Genomic DNA, 14,499 nt, shown 5'->3' with positions numbered 1-14,499 from the left:
CAGACCTTTACTTTATACTAATCATACTTAGATATGGGTTATGGGTTTGTGTGGGAAGTATTTGATGACAGAAGTATAATTCAACAGCAGACCTTTACTTTGTACTCATCACAATTAGATATGGGTTTGTGTGGGCAGTATTTGATGACAGAAGTATAATTCAATAACAGACCTTTACTTTATACTCATCACAGTTAGATATGGGTTTGTATGGGCAGTATGTGATGACAGATGTATAATTCAACAGCAGACCGTTACTTTATACTCATCATACTTAGATATGGATTTGTGTGGGCAGTATTTGATGACAGAAGTAATTCAACAACAGACCTTTACTTTATGCTATCACAATTAGATATGGGTTTGTGTGGGCAGTATTTGATGACAGAAGTATAATTCAATAACAGACCTTTACTTTATACTCATCACAGTTAGATATGGGTTTGTGTGGGCAGTATGTGATGACAGATGTATAATTCAATAGCAGACCTTTACTTTATACTCATCATACTTAGATATGGGTTATGGGTTTGTGTGGGAAGTATTTGATGGCAGAAGTATAATTCAACAGCAGACCTTTACTTTGTACTCATCACAATTAGATATGGGTTTGTGTGGGCAGTATTTGATGACAGAAGTATAATTCAATAACAGACCTTTACTTTATACTCATCATACTTAGATATGGGTTTGTGTGGGCAGTATTTGATGACAGAAGTATAATTCAACAGCAGACCTTTACTTTATATTCATCATACATAGATATTGGTTTGTGTGGGCAGTATTCGATGACAGAAGTATAATTCAACAGGAGACCTTTACTTTATACTAATCACAGTTAGATATGGGTTTGTGTGGGCAGTATTTGATGACAGAAGTATAATTCAACAGCAGACCGTTACTTTATACTCATCTCAGTTAGATATGGGTTTGTGTAGGCAGTATTGTATGAGAGAAGTATAATTCAACAGCAGACCGTTACTTTATACTCATCACAATTAGATACGGGTTTGTGTGGGCAGTATTTGATGACAGAAGTATAATTCAACAGCAGACCTTGACTTTATATTCATCATACTTAGATATTATTTTCAAATGGCTTTCAGCTCAAGGCGAAACAAAATCAAATATAAAACTGAGATCAAAACAATTTGATCTCAATTTGACTTTGCTAAATGTTGCTGGTATACATGTTGAGAATACGGTATAATAATCAATACTAGGGGCATTGTAAGGATGACGTTGCTATCGGCCTTGCAAGGTTGATGCTACTAGGGCATTGTAAGGATGGTGTGACAAGGGGCCTTCTTTGCAATGATTACATTAATAAGGATCTTGCAAGGATGACGCTAGTAGGGCATTGTAAGGATGGCGTTACTAGGGGCCTTGCAAGGATGACGTTGCTTGCAGTCTTGCAAGGAAATACTATATCGTGTCATTGTTTGAATCTCTCCAGTGAAAGCTGCTAAGGGGTGACTGAAAATTAACATAACTTCAGTACCCATTTAGATACTTAGATAAAATTTGCAACAAACTTGTGAACTTGAACTTAATATAACTTTTATTTATATACGACCTCGTGTTCTCAACTAATTACTGTGACGTTCTGTCGTATTGGGGTGGGGTTCTCCCAATATAATTTAATTAAATTAGATTGAAAGTTCCACCCTGGCTCGTTAGGTTAGAAAGTTAAATTAGTGATGATGTAGATTTACAGCTCTGAGCCCCCAGTCAGCAATGCCGACGGTTAAATTATAGAGAACACGAAGATGAAATTCAATCAATAACAAGTTAATAAAGGTGATAATTTAAAAACGATAACTTCCAATCACTCGTCTTTCCCTCGACCAAGTGACAGCCTAATTCATCCCGTGATTTACAGTGTGAGTTCGATTTTCCCCCTGTCCTTGCATCTACTCATCTATTTCTTCCCGCTGATTCTTCCTTCTTTCCGTTCCTCTAACTCCTTCTTTGTCTCTGTTTCCTCTCTACTATCTCCTCCAGCTTCGCTCCAGACTTCAACTTCTCCTTTCTTCTCCTTTCCCTCTCTATTATCTCCTCCTCCAATTCCGCTCCCAGACTTCAACTTCTCCCTCTTCTTCCCTCCTTTCCTCCGTCTCTCTATCCGAGACAACGGGACCAAACTTTAACTGGTCTGTCCCTCAAAGCTTCCTGTGAAAAACCACAAGGCGTTAACAAATGTTTTATCGAACCTCACCTCACACTATAACGACAATTAACCATCAGATAGCTGTCACTGTTTCGGCCACGCATGCATACACATCGAAATTCCCACACACTTCTTGCAGGGTAAACAATGGCGTAATAACACAGTATCAGCGAATGGTTATACAGACATCAATACATTGCGTCACGTCAGTATATACACACACACACACACACATATATATATATATATATATATATATATATATATATATATATATATATATATATTTAATCTCATCGTACTACAATCTGACAAAATCAGACGCATGTCTGTACATTACAAATATTCAACAATGGCAAAATCTATAATCATATGAACATATGTGTTAGTCTACTATAAAATACCCACATAGTAAATTACAATATTAACTCTTACGACGGCTGGCAAGCTATATAATTCTTTACGAATATCAACTCATTTCTTCAAAATATGCAAACATATTAACAAAACAAAGTAATTCTTCGTACTACGATTCTAGTAATAATAAAGTATACATACGACCTACAATTAAAATGCAGTCGCATTCCACAAAGACCGAACAAATATCTACTGACCTTTTGAAGCTTTCTGTACTTAGAATTTCCCGCTCTAAGATTTTCCCGCCAATAACGAAAGGCTATTCGGAGTTACGCTAACCTCTTCTCTGGGTAATTTCTCTCAGCGAACTAACTTTTGCCGGAAAACGCAGGGATATCATTCTACCCAAATCAAGGTCTCCCCCCTATCTCGATTCTGATTGGGTGGCGCTGTGCCCCTGTCCAATCGTCTTAGCGGCCAGTTCAACCTGTCTGTCTGTTTGCAGGGGAAAGAAGTTAGGACACTCCCACTTCTTCATGCAATTTCTTTTGATCTGGGAACATTTCGACACCTAGGTGATAATTGGCTGTCTGTGACTTTGCAACTCCGATGTCCGGTTCTTCTATTCTAGCCCCAACAGTCTTACGTAACGGATTAGTGCTAGCCTTCGGCAATGTTCGACATCAAACAATGACCCGTCAGAATTACCTTGATTATACATGTTTCAAACTGGCTACTCTGGGTCGGGGTAAACATGACAATTACACTAGATTAATATATGACCCCGTGTTCTTAACTCCGTATAATAGATTTATATATGACCTCGTGTTCTTATCTCTGTATAATGTATTTATATATGACCAAGTGTTCTTAACTCCGTATAATAATAAAATAAAATAGAGACAAACAGTCATACATATAATTATATTGTTATAAAGGATATACAATATATCAATTTAAATTATACAATTTTATATATGGCATTAGCATTAAGTCCGTTAGGATACAGAGTATCTAACTTACGAATCCAATAAGTTTCTTTTATGAGTCTATTCATGTCACCATGCACAATATATATTGGCATGAAAGAAAAATCAAGTAGAGAGTGATTATTGGTGTTAAAGTGTGTTGAAACATTAGAGGAAAACTGAGGATCTCTATAATTTTTTTATATGAAAGCGATGATCATTCATTCTCTTAGAAACTTGTTGTAGTGTTTGTCCAACATATTGCATGCTACATTTTTTACAGGTTATTAAATAAATCACATCAGTTGATATGCAGTTAGTGTTATCGCGTAGAGAAAATACCTCTTTTGTATTAGCACTACTGAAAGAAGTGCTTTCTCTAATGTTTGCACATTGAGAGCACCGGTGTCTGTTACATTTGGTCATACATAAATGTTCTTCGTTTGTGTTGTTTTTTTATCACAATAACTCCGTATAATAGATTTATATATGACCTCGTGTTCTTATCTCCGTATAATAGATTTATATATGACCTCGTGTTCTTATCTCCGTATAATAGATTTATATATGACCTCGTGTTCTTAACTCCGTATAATATATTTATATATATGACCAAGTGTTCTTAACTCCGTATAATAGATTTATATATGACCTCGTGTTCTTTTCTCCGTATAATAGATTTATATATGACCTCGTGTTCTTTTCTCCGTATAATAGATTTATATATGACCAAGTGTTCTTATCTCCGTATAATAGATTTATATATATGACCAAGTGTTCTTAACTCCCTATAATAGATTCATATATGACCTCGTGTTCTTTTCTCCGTATAATATATTTATATATGACCTCGTGTTCTTTTCTCCGTATAATAGATTTATATATGACCAAGTGTTCTTGACTCCGTATAATATATTTATATATGACATCGGGTTCTTATCTCCGTATAATAGATTCATATATGACCTCGTGTTCTTGTCTCCGTATAATAGATTCATATATGACCTCGTGTTCTTTTCTCCGTATAATATATTTATATATATGACCAAGTGTTCTCAACTCTTTACATTAGATTTAGATATGACCCAGTGTTCTCAACTTTGTATAATAGATTTATATATGATTCGTGTTCTTAGCTCCGTATATTAGATTCATAATAGATTTATATATGAATAAGTGTTCTCGACGCTTTACACTAGATTTAGATAAGACCCCGTGTTCTCATCTCCAAATAACAGATTTATATATGAGCTCAATTCCTTATACTAGATTTGTGTATGCTTTATTGTTCTAATTTCTTACATTAGACTTATTTATGACCTAGTGTTCTCAACTCCTTACACTAGACTTTTATATGACGTAGTGTGCTCGACTCATACCAGATTTAAATATGACACGGTGTTCTCAGTTCCTTAGATCAGATTTAAATATGACACGGTGTTCTCAGTTCCTTATATCAGATTTATATATGACACTGTGTTCTCAGTTCCTTATATTAGATTTATATATGACACGGTGCTCTCAATTCCTTATATTAGATTATGTATGACTTAGTATTATCAACTTCTTATACAAGATTTTGAGGTGGAAGCTGACCAATGAATCTACTGGAGACAAATTAGTGTTAATATTCTATTCGAAACATATTTTTGCTCCGTTTGCTGAGGTTCTGACTATAGTGGGTCACTAGGTCAACACATTACAAGGCTTAATCGTGTTGCCATTTTAAAATTTGGTCAGGGTGGCTATTATCGATTTCAGAATTAACCATTTATATTTTTACGTTCAGTGCAATATGGCCGACAAAACGTCCCCGCTGTGCACAGCGCCTTTTTAGTTCATAATTCATTGAAGGTCAGAAATAAACGGGTCAATCGTTATAATTAAAATATAAACACCACCCCAATCCCACCCCCACAAAATCATTTTTTTTAAAAAAATAGAAAAATCTGTTAAAATGTGTGTTAAACAGTCCAGTCTAGCGTGGTTTAACCGTGCACGAATACATGCGAAATCGCCATTCAATATCTGTATATTTTGAATAGAGCCAGTCAGAATAAGGCAACCAGTTGAGTAACAATATGGTACAAAGTTATTTTCGGTTATCAGTATAAGAGCAGGCTCCACTGAATTGCATATTCTAAGTGAATAAAATGAAATTATGGTAGACATATACACATATGAATAAACCGCAAATAATTTCGATTTGATTAATTACTTTTACTCACACTGACTGATGTCAAAATTAGGAGTAGCGCCTACTTGAGTTTGAGAGTGGACATCATTAGCTATTTATTAAAGAAGTTTAATTTCTTACTTAGCTTTTGCGATATAACCGACAGTTTTGTTTGAATGACAAATAAAGTCTCATTAACGGGATATCTTATTTTTATATTTTATTTTGAGAGAGAGAGAGAGAGAGAGAGAGAGAGAGTGAGAGAGAGGGAGAAAGAGAGTGCAGTTTAAACTAGTTTATCTTTCATTGACTGTTTTTGTGTGCATGTAACCTCATATGTATGGATGAGAGAGAGAGAGAGAGAGAGAGAGAGAGAGAGAGAGAGAGAGACTGAATACGTGAAATTGCATGACCTGAATTATTCGTTGAACACCTGGTCTGGAATTCAGTAGCGTATTAATTGGAGGTGAGGTGTGTGCGGACGGTGCGGTTACCAGTGGCGCCAGAGGTCATGGGACGCCAATGAAAAACCTTTTTGATGCCAGGAAAAGCCACCAAATTACATCAAATAGCAGGAAAATTGTTGGCGGCCAGGGTTCCGCTCCAGATCCCGCTTGAAGACTCACAATGCTACCCACAATCCCCTAGCTGGTGGGACCAAGCGACATTTACGCCACTGCTTCCGGGCGCCATTTACCTTTAGTACGGAGGGGCCCCGAGTGGCCGAGTGGTCTAAAGCGCTCTCCGTTACGGATCACTGCCATCTCACCTCTGTCTGCGTGGGTTCGAGTCTCGGATTCGGCCAATGTGGGTATGTGAAAAAGCTTGCCAGTAGCTTCTCGTGGGTCGGTGGTTCTTTCCGGTGTTTTCCCGGGTTCTTCCTCCACCATTAATACTGGCCGCAATGTATGGCGGCCTATCGTGTGCTGAAAAGTGGCGTTAAACCCAACAACAACAACCTTTAGTACGGCACTGCTAGAACTCGCCTGATCCATTCACCCAGCTAGCTTCTCTGCTATGCCAGGGTCTATCCATATTAAATTCCTTCACAAAAGACACGCTTACGTCCTCTTTAAATCCGAATACTAGCTTTTGTTTCGTCAGATTTGGTGCCTGCAGCTGGTTTGGTCCATAAAACTAATGTAGTCCGTTAAACAGATGTGGTCCCTACAACCGATATGATCCGTTAAACTGATTTGGTCCCTACAACCGATATGATCCGTTACAACTGATTTGGTCCGTTAAAACTGATTTGGTCCCTACAACCGATATGATCCGTTACAACTGATTTGGTCCCTACAACTGATTTGGTTGGTTACAACTGATTTGGTCCCAACAACTGATTTGGTCGGTTACACTGATTTGGCGCGTTACAACTAATTTGGTCCGTTACAACTGATTTGGTTCATATAACCGATTTGATCCGTTACAACTGATTTGGTCCCTACAACCGATGTGATCCGTTACAACTGATTTGGTCTCTACAACTGATTTATTCGGTTACAACTGATTTGGTCCCTACAACTGATTTGGTCGGTTACAACTGATTTGGTCCTTTACACAAGATTTGGTTCATAAAACCGATTTGATCCGTTACAACTGAGTTGTTGCCTACAATTTTTTGGTTCCTCCACTGATTGGTGTCTACAACTGATTTGGTCCGTTACTACTGATTTGGTCCCTTTAATTGATTCGGTTTGTTAAACTGAATTGGTACTCCACAACGGATACGGTCCGTTACAACTGATTTCGTTGCTACAGCTGATTTGGTCCCTAGAACGAATTTGGTCTCTACAGCTGATCTGGTCGTTTACAACTGATTTGGTCCCTGCATCTGATTTGGTCCCTACAACTGATTTGTTCCATTACAACTGATGTGGTGCTTACAACATATTTGGTCCGTTGCAACTGATTTGGTTCCTATCACTAATTTGGTCCATTACAATTGATTTGGTCCGTTACAACTGGTCCCGTGCCTACAACTGATTTATTATTTGGTCCATTAAAAGTGAATTTGACTGTGCTCTCAGAAGACTGCAAAATTTCTTTGTTTCACCCATTGTACGCTCTCCAGACTGCCTACGTATACACAGCCTGTCTTTTTTTTCACTAAACGCTACATGTTAAGTTGATTTTTGTTATAGCCGTATCAACGTCCACTACACATGACGTACGCAGTTCTTATTCGTTAATATTTAATGAACAAGCAAGAAAAGTGTCTGTTAGACACTTTACTTTAAAGATTTCGAATAATGAATGTATATTTTGTTAATGATTTCTGAATATATTTTATATTACATTACAAAAATCTACGATCCAGAGTCTGAAATAAATATTCTTTAATCTTTTATTTAATTTAAGTTTTACAATCCTGGTCTTCAAGGACGATGTTTATCCGGTTATTGGATAGACAGTAAAATTTAACCGAGACGTTCCGAATCATTAGCTGTAAAAGGTCCTCTATCAGAATTGACACCAACAGTGTCCCTAAGACATATATGCCAACTAAGGAGTTTGTTTGATCACGGACTGAAAGGCGACCGGAGACATTTTTAGAGTATGCTAATTTTGTTTTCAATATTGAATATAGTTTGATGACTATTGAGAGGGTTCTAAGTGCAGAGACAAATGAAATATTCCAAATTAGCACTGTATATACAAATTTATCAGACATGAACTCCCAAATGTATAGCGGACAATCGGCAATTTTCCACGACAATATCTTCGCCTGGCATGCGAGGAATACATATCTATTAAATTAGGAGCCCTTTTCAGGAGGATATGAATGCATTTGCTGTTAAGGGAACTTGGATGTAAAAATGAATAATTTAATCAAGCATTCAAAATGAATACTATTTATTGCTAAAAATGAAAATAAATATTGCACACACTGGACGATTTGATTGTTTTTCCCTGTTCAAAAGTACGTCCAGTCTATGTTTGTCTGTCTGTCTGTTTTCTCTATATGATACTATATAAAGCGAGGGATGCAAACATGCACACACTTGACGGCAATGATAGTGATGATGCTGACACAGTGATACTATATAAAGCAAGGAATGCAAGTGCCTATACACTTGACAACAATGATAATGATGATGCTTACACAGTGATAATATTTAAAGCGAAGGATGCAAGCACTGCACACATTTGATGGCACTTGAGTCCCACAAAGGGCAAATATATTTTACTAAATGATAACCTCAGCATGCACACACTTGATGGCAATATTAGTGATGAACACATAGTGATAACGTTCGGATTGGGGCGACAAAGGGACAATATTTAAAGAAAAAAAACCCCGATAATCTTACAATATATACTATTATTATTTTCTCGCTCTTGAAAATATACAGGTACATATAATATTTTCTGACAATTTATTTTGTTATGACTCGAACGGGACTAATATGTTAACATTTGGTTCTCTACGTATTGCATTTTAAATCACCTTCGTGGCGGTTCTTTACACATCGTTTTTGAAAGACGAAACATGCAGAAAAAAGGAAAAGCAAAGAAATAAAATAGAGATGTACCATATTATGTCATCGGAAAAACCTCTTGAAAGATTATACGAATTCCAAAGACATAATTTTAAGATCTGCAATGGACGTAAAAGGTCATAAACGCTTTTTGTGTGCAGAGTTGAATTAATTGTGAGAATGCCAATACGGGTAGGGTGCTGAATACTGGCTCATCGTTTTTCGACTTACGCTAAGCCAATAATATTGCGGATACATGCCGATAAAATCACAGGTCTAAGCATACGAACATCAACATATGGGGAAAAATGAATATCGTCAAATTAGATTTTATGACAGATCTAGAATGAAAGGTCAGTCGTTTCGAAATCAGTATGGCGAAAGAGATTGAAGTGGACCTTAATTAAATCGTAACATGCCTCCATAGCTTGTCTTTATTGAATCTTTATTATATGATGCAAGACCTGAGAGGAATCCGAGTAATTTTTCTCAAATTTCTATTTTGCATGATCATCATTTTCTTTATGGAACATATGTTTTACCTCACACGTGGTCTTTAATCTGACTCGTAGAAGCTTGCAGACTTCCATCATTAGTAAAACATTCTTTCACAATAATAAAGATAAACATTAACGAGAACACATGTACAACGAGTAGTGGTTATATTGTCTTGTACAAAGATCATTTCGTACTGATTGACCTAACTACACATACAACGGCGTCAGTCCAATTCGAATCGATAAAGCCATTGTCATAATTTCCATAAAGCCGTTGTCGTAATTTGGATAGAGCCGTTGTCGTAATTTCGATAAAGCCCTTGTCGTAATTGTTTTCTTTTAAAAATTCATATTGTCATTATTATTTCGGAAGGCTAAATTAGTTCTAAACCAAATCTGAATCGAGAACTATTTTTGTCTCTCTCGATAATCTGTGAGAAAAGGAATTCTTCATTGTTTCAATGTAGCATAGAAAAACTACACACCAGGATCAAACGTTTGCGTCAGAAATTCTTTTAAGGCTCCTGACGCAAATTCGGATCCTTGGCTGTAACTTTAGTCTCCTACTCGGACTGATATGAATGATGTATCACACGTCCAAAGGTATATAATATACTGAGCGAATTCTAAGTATTGAACGTGCTGATGCACTAATATTCTTGAATGAGCTTATGAATCAACGTTCTTGATGTTTTCCGACTGCATAATTCAAAAAGTTTTTGAATGAGTCCCTAATAATTCCAAAGAAGTGTTTTAGCCCAGAGGTCAATAATTGCAGTTGCATCAGTTGATAAATGAAGGGAAGATTTCCACTGGTAAGAACATAATCATATGAACAGACGCAACTGAGTTATTTCTGTATAAACTGTACGGAGAACTTCTTTATACTAACGTTTATTAATAGAATCACGTGTAAGTAACTAACGTAAACACTGCACTGGAAGTCATAAACACTGCATGCCTTTAAAACGAAATACAAAAGCTTGGTTTATATTTCATTTAGAGAACTGAATAAATTGATTTGACAGAATCACATAACACATCTTTGCTGTTTTTCTGAGCATAAATATTTCTTTTTTTGACTAAATTTAAGAAAGTAAAACTGGGAAGCTGAAAATCTTCAAATAACATTGGGGCTACAACACATTCACTGCAGCTCGTTACAAAAAAATTTAAAACTATCGGTAAACGGATATAGGGACTGAGAGGAGGGGGTTCAAAGACTGACGTTTTAACAATTGGATTTACAGTCCTACAATGTAATACGTCAACCTTGATCGTTACGATGTGGGGTGGGTGGGAGATGTCGATGTATTGTACTTATTGACTACCGATAGTCTTTCATTGGTAAGTAGCCCCTAGAGGTAACCTAATATGCATGTCAAATAAAACAACACATCCTTTGCTTTGAATATTGAACTTCTACTCAGATCACATATACCAATTTAGATAAACGATTAAGACCATGCTGTGGATGTTTCAAAACCTGAGATCACATACCATTGTTTTAAATTTTTGTTTGATATTGACGTAGGTATTATGTTACAGATGGATAATTCCCTGTTCTATAAATATCTACCCTTAAACAGGTTCTAAAATTGGACGGAAATATCTTTTGTAATTCCAGTAAACAATTTATATAGATGATTCATGTCAAATTATTTCTGAACACAACCTGGGACAATCGGACAAAGCTGACTGCACAACGACCCTGACCTGTCCGGAAACGGATCATCTTGGCCCACATATGTCGTCGAAGGTTGAAGCCAGGAGGGCAGATATATGGCTCAGTGGTTCACAACATCTGTTGAAGACCACTCATTATGGCATGCCGAAATAGGTGGCATATTATCCGGCAACGGACCTAACCTGATTGGATGTATCGTAGTCAAGCGGACTGCTGGATGTGAAGTGATGTCCATGTACAGTGAAAGTTTCTCACGGGCATAAACCTAAGCCATGGTTATCCGCTAGAGTCCGTTTTTGGAGGGTCTGTTATACACGGGGGTAATTTTACAATCAATATTAAGGACAACACAAGTATGTTGCACACAGTTTCACCTCCTCCAAAGAAAAGAATAGTTATATACGATAGTGACACAGAACTCTAATTACCCATGAATAATCTTAAGAAAGATGTTACTCTTCGTTACAGCTTGTACTAAGTATAACTACAATAGAGCTGAGTAGCCAATATCGTTTTATTATTTACAATACAACTTTTCAAAACTGGAACTGATGAAATAATCAGTTTCTTGTAATAAATATTAATTATTTATTGTCAATTTCATATAACATCCATATATTAAATGTGATAATACCTCATTATTATGCGACGTTTTATGTTGTTATTTTTCTTTGCTCACGCGTATAAACTGTGTACTTCGGACGCAACGGTTACACCACAGCCCTCATTAACATATGTATATTCATGCGCCGCATGTAAACATTGGACGTGAACATTACTGAAGAATTCTTTTTACTTTAAAGGAACATATTGGGAGAGAAAAATAATCTACGTTGCGGTTTGGACCGAGACAAGGAAATCCCAGTCGCGGGTTTATATTGTATGTCTCCCCACTCATGCAAGCCTCGTGGGGAAACAAATAATATAAACCCTTGACTGAGATTTCGTTGTCTCGGCACAAACATAGATTCTATATTTCTCACATATGCGACAGAGAAATCTAGCTGTTTTGCTAACTTTACTTTTCTTATCTCAGTCTAGTCATCTCAGACCAGTCGTCTCAGTCAAGGTATCCACGCGCTCAGAACTACTTAAAAAAAACTTGTTGTCTTCTGCTGTGCCTGACGTAGTTGTACTTAAATCAAACAACAACAACAACAACAAAAACATTTCGAGAGAGACAAAGACACAAAAGTATACGATGTCGAGTTATTTGATATTATGATAGTTCGTTTCACATAGCATGGTCAATTTTATCCTATATGCAGGGCTAGCTCAGCACATTTTCAGGTCAGCGTCATTAAATGTAACTAAAGCTACCTAACTAGTTTTAAATACTTCGTGTTAAACAAATCATATACTGTACGATCACAATCTGAAAACCGATCCCGAGAAAAATGAATCACTCTACGCAGATGAAAGAAAAAGAAGGAACACACATCAATGACCTCTTTCACCACCATACTGTAACAGCAAAGTGCGTCCAAGTAGGAAAAGTAGTGACGTCACGGTACTGGGCATTGGCAACAATGTTGCAAGGGGCTCACCTCAAATGGGCCAAATAGTAACAGCGAAAAAAATCCATAACGCCTGGCGGGGCGGGACATAAAACTTTATAGATATAGAATCACCTACAAAACAATCCATAGTGATGAGAGTGCTAATCTAAAATAAATTTTTATTCAAACCAACACACTATCACATTATCTACTCTGAATACATTGTAGAGAAGGAAATTGTTATCTACAAAATACACCATTACCTACAATCACATCAGCAAAAGAGTCAGTGGCTATAGTCACACTACTCCACGTTCACGAAACAAAGACATTGAGCAGGAACGTGATTTTTTTTTTTAAGGGAAAGAAACAAACACACAAACACATACAAACGTACTTGCACACACAAACTACACACACACACACACACACACACACACACACACACATGAACGCGTGCATACAAAATCACATGATATACTATGACACTTTTGTTAACACCAGGGCACAACCACCCTGTTTTAACATAGAAGTCCCGTTAACCATAGGGTGCCCCACTACATTCGCCTACTTACATGCATACGTACATACGAATCAACATCGTTTACTTAAACGTTTTTGTATCTAAACCTTGTATACCTTGTTTATTACATGCGCAGGTAGATTATTTTATCAACCCTCTTTGAAATGAAGACATTGAAAATCAGAAGCTCTTGTATTCTCCATAGCAGGCTAAGCCAAAGCATAACTACATTAAAACAAAGCATGCATGATTTTCGCCTCCGACACAAAAATCTATCTGAAATTCTTTTCAGATGTCCTTAGATGTTGATCTAAAGATCTTAGAAGTGTTGCTAAATCACTCAACAATAATCACATTGAAATATATAACAAATAAATCAAAGGTACATTTAGATTTAGCAGGTCTCGAAAACTTCAAATTAAGTCAGCCAAAGCAAAATTTGGCATATCCATGCACTCATCGATAGTCTATTGGCATTGCAGAAAAAATTTAAATATTGTCAATGTTTTGGTTTTTATGACAACATATACCCTAATGTCTCAATGCTGATAAAATTAGTGCTGACTCGTGTCATCTTTGTTACCCAGATGGAAGGAAAGATAGACAATTTGCGGTAGAGTTGATTGTTCCTATTCTACTGTCCATGATAACGAACATCAGTTTTCATTCAAGTACAATGCTTTTGATGAACGCCGACGTTGTTTTTGTTTCGATTGCTAACACGAAATCAGCGTCTTGATTGAGATTCAAACCTTCAGTGTTTGTGTTCTTTTCATCTACAGTCAACGTGACATTCCATTACATCACATCAATTAAAAATCAACCTTAATTATTAAAAGAGATATACATTCGGAAGTCATGAAATGAGATATAAATGACTTTCATGCTTTATATATATATATATATATATATATATATATATATATATATATATATATATATATATATATATATATATATATATATATATATATATATATATATATCAATGAATCTTTTCTAAGACATTCATGCCAGCGATAATTAATTATGACGTATGCCGATGTGACGATTTTTATAACGAATTCACTTAATATGTTGTATCCAGCCCTGTGATTATTTATTATAACTAATTGATCCATGTGATTATTTATTATATTG

The sequence above is a fragment of the Sinohyriopsis cumingii genome, chromosome 18 (genome assembly GCF_028554795.1).
Source record: "Sinohyriopsis cumingii isolate HCF-2022 chromosome 18, ASM2855479v2, whole genome shotgun sequence".
NCBI lineage: Eukaryota > Metazoa > Mollusca > Bivalvia > Unionida > Unionidae > Sinohyriopsis > Sinohyriopsis cumingii.
Note: the sequence above shows the minus strand (reverse complement) of the source record.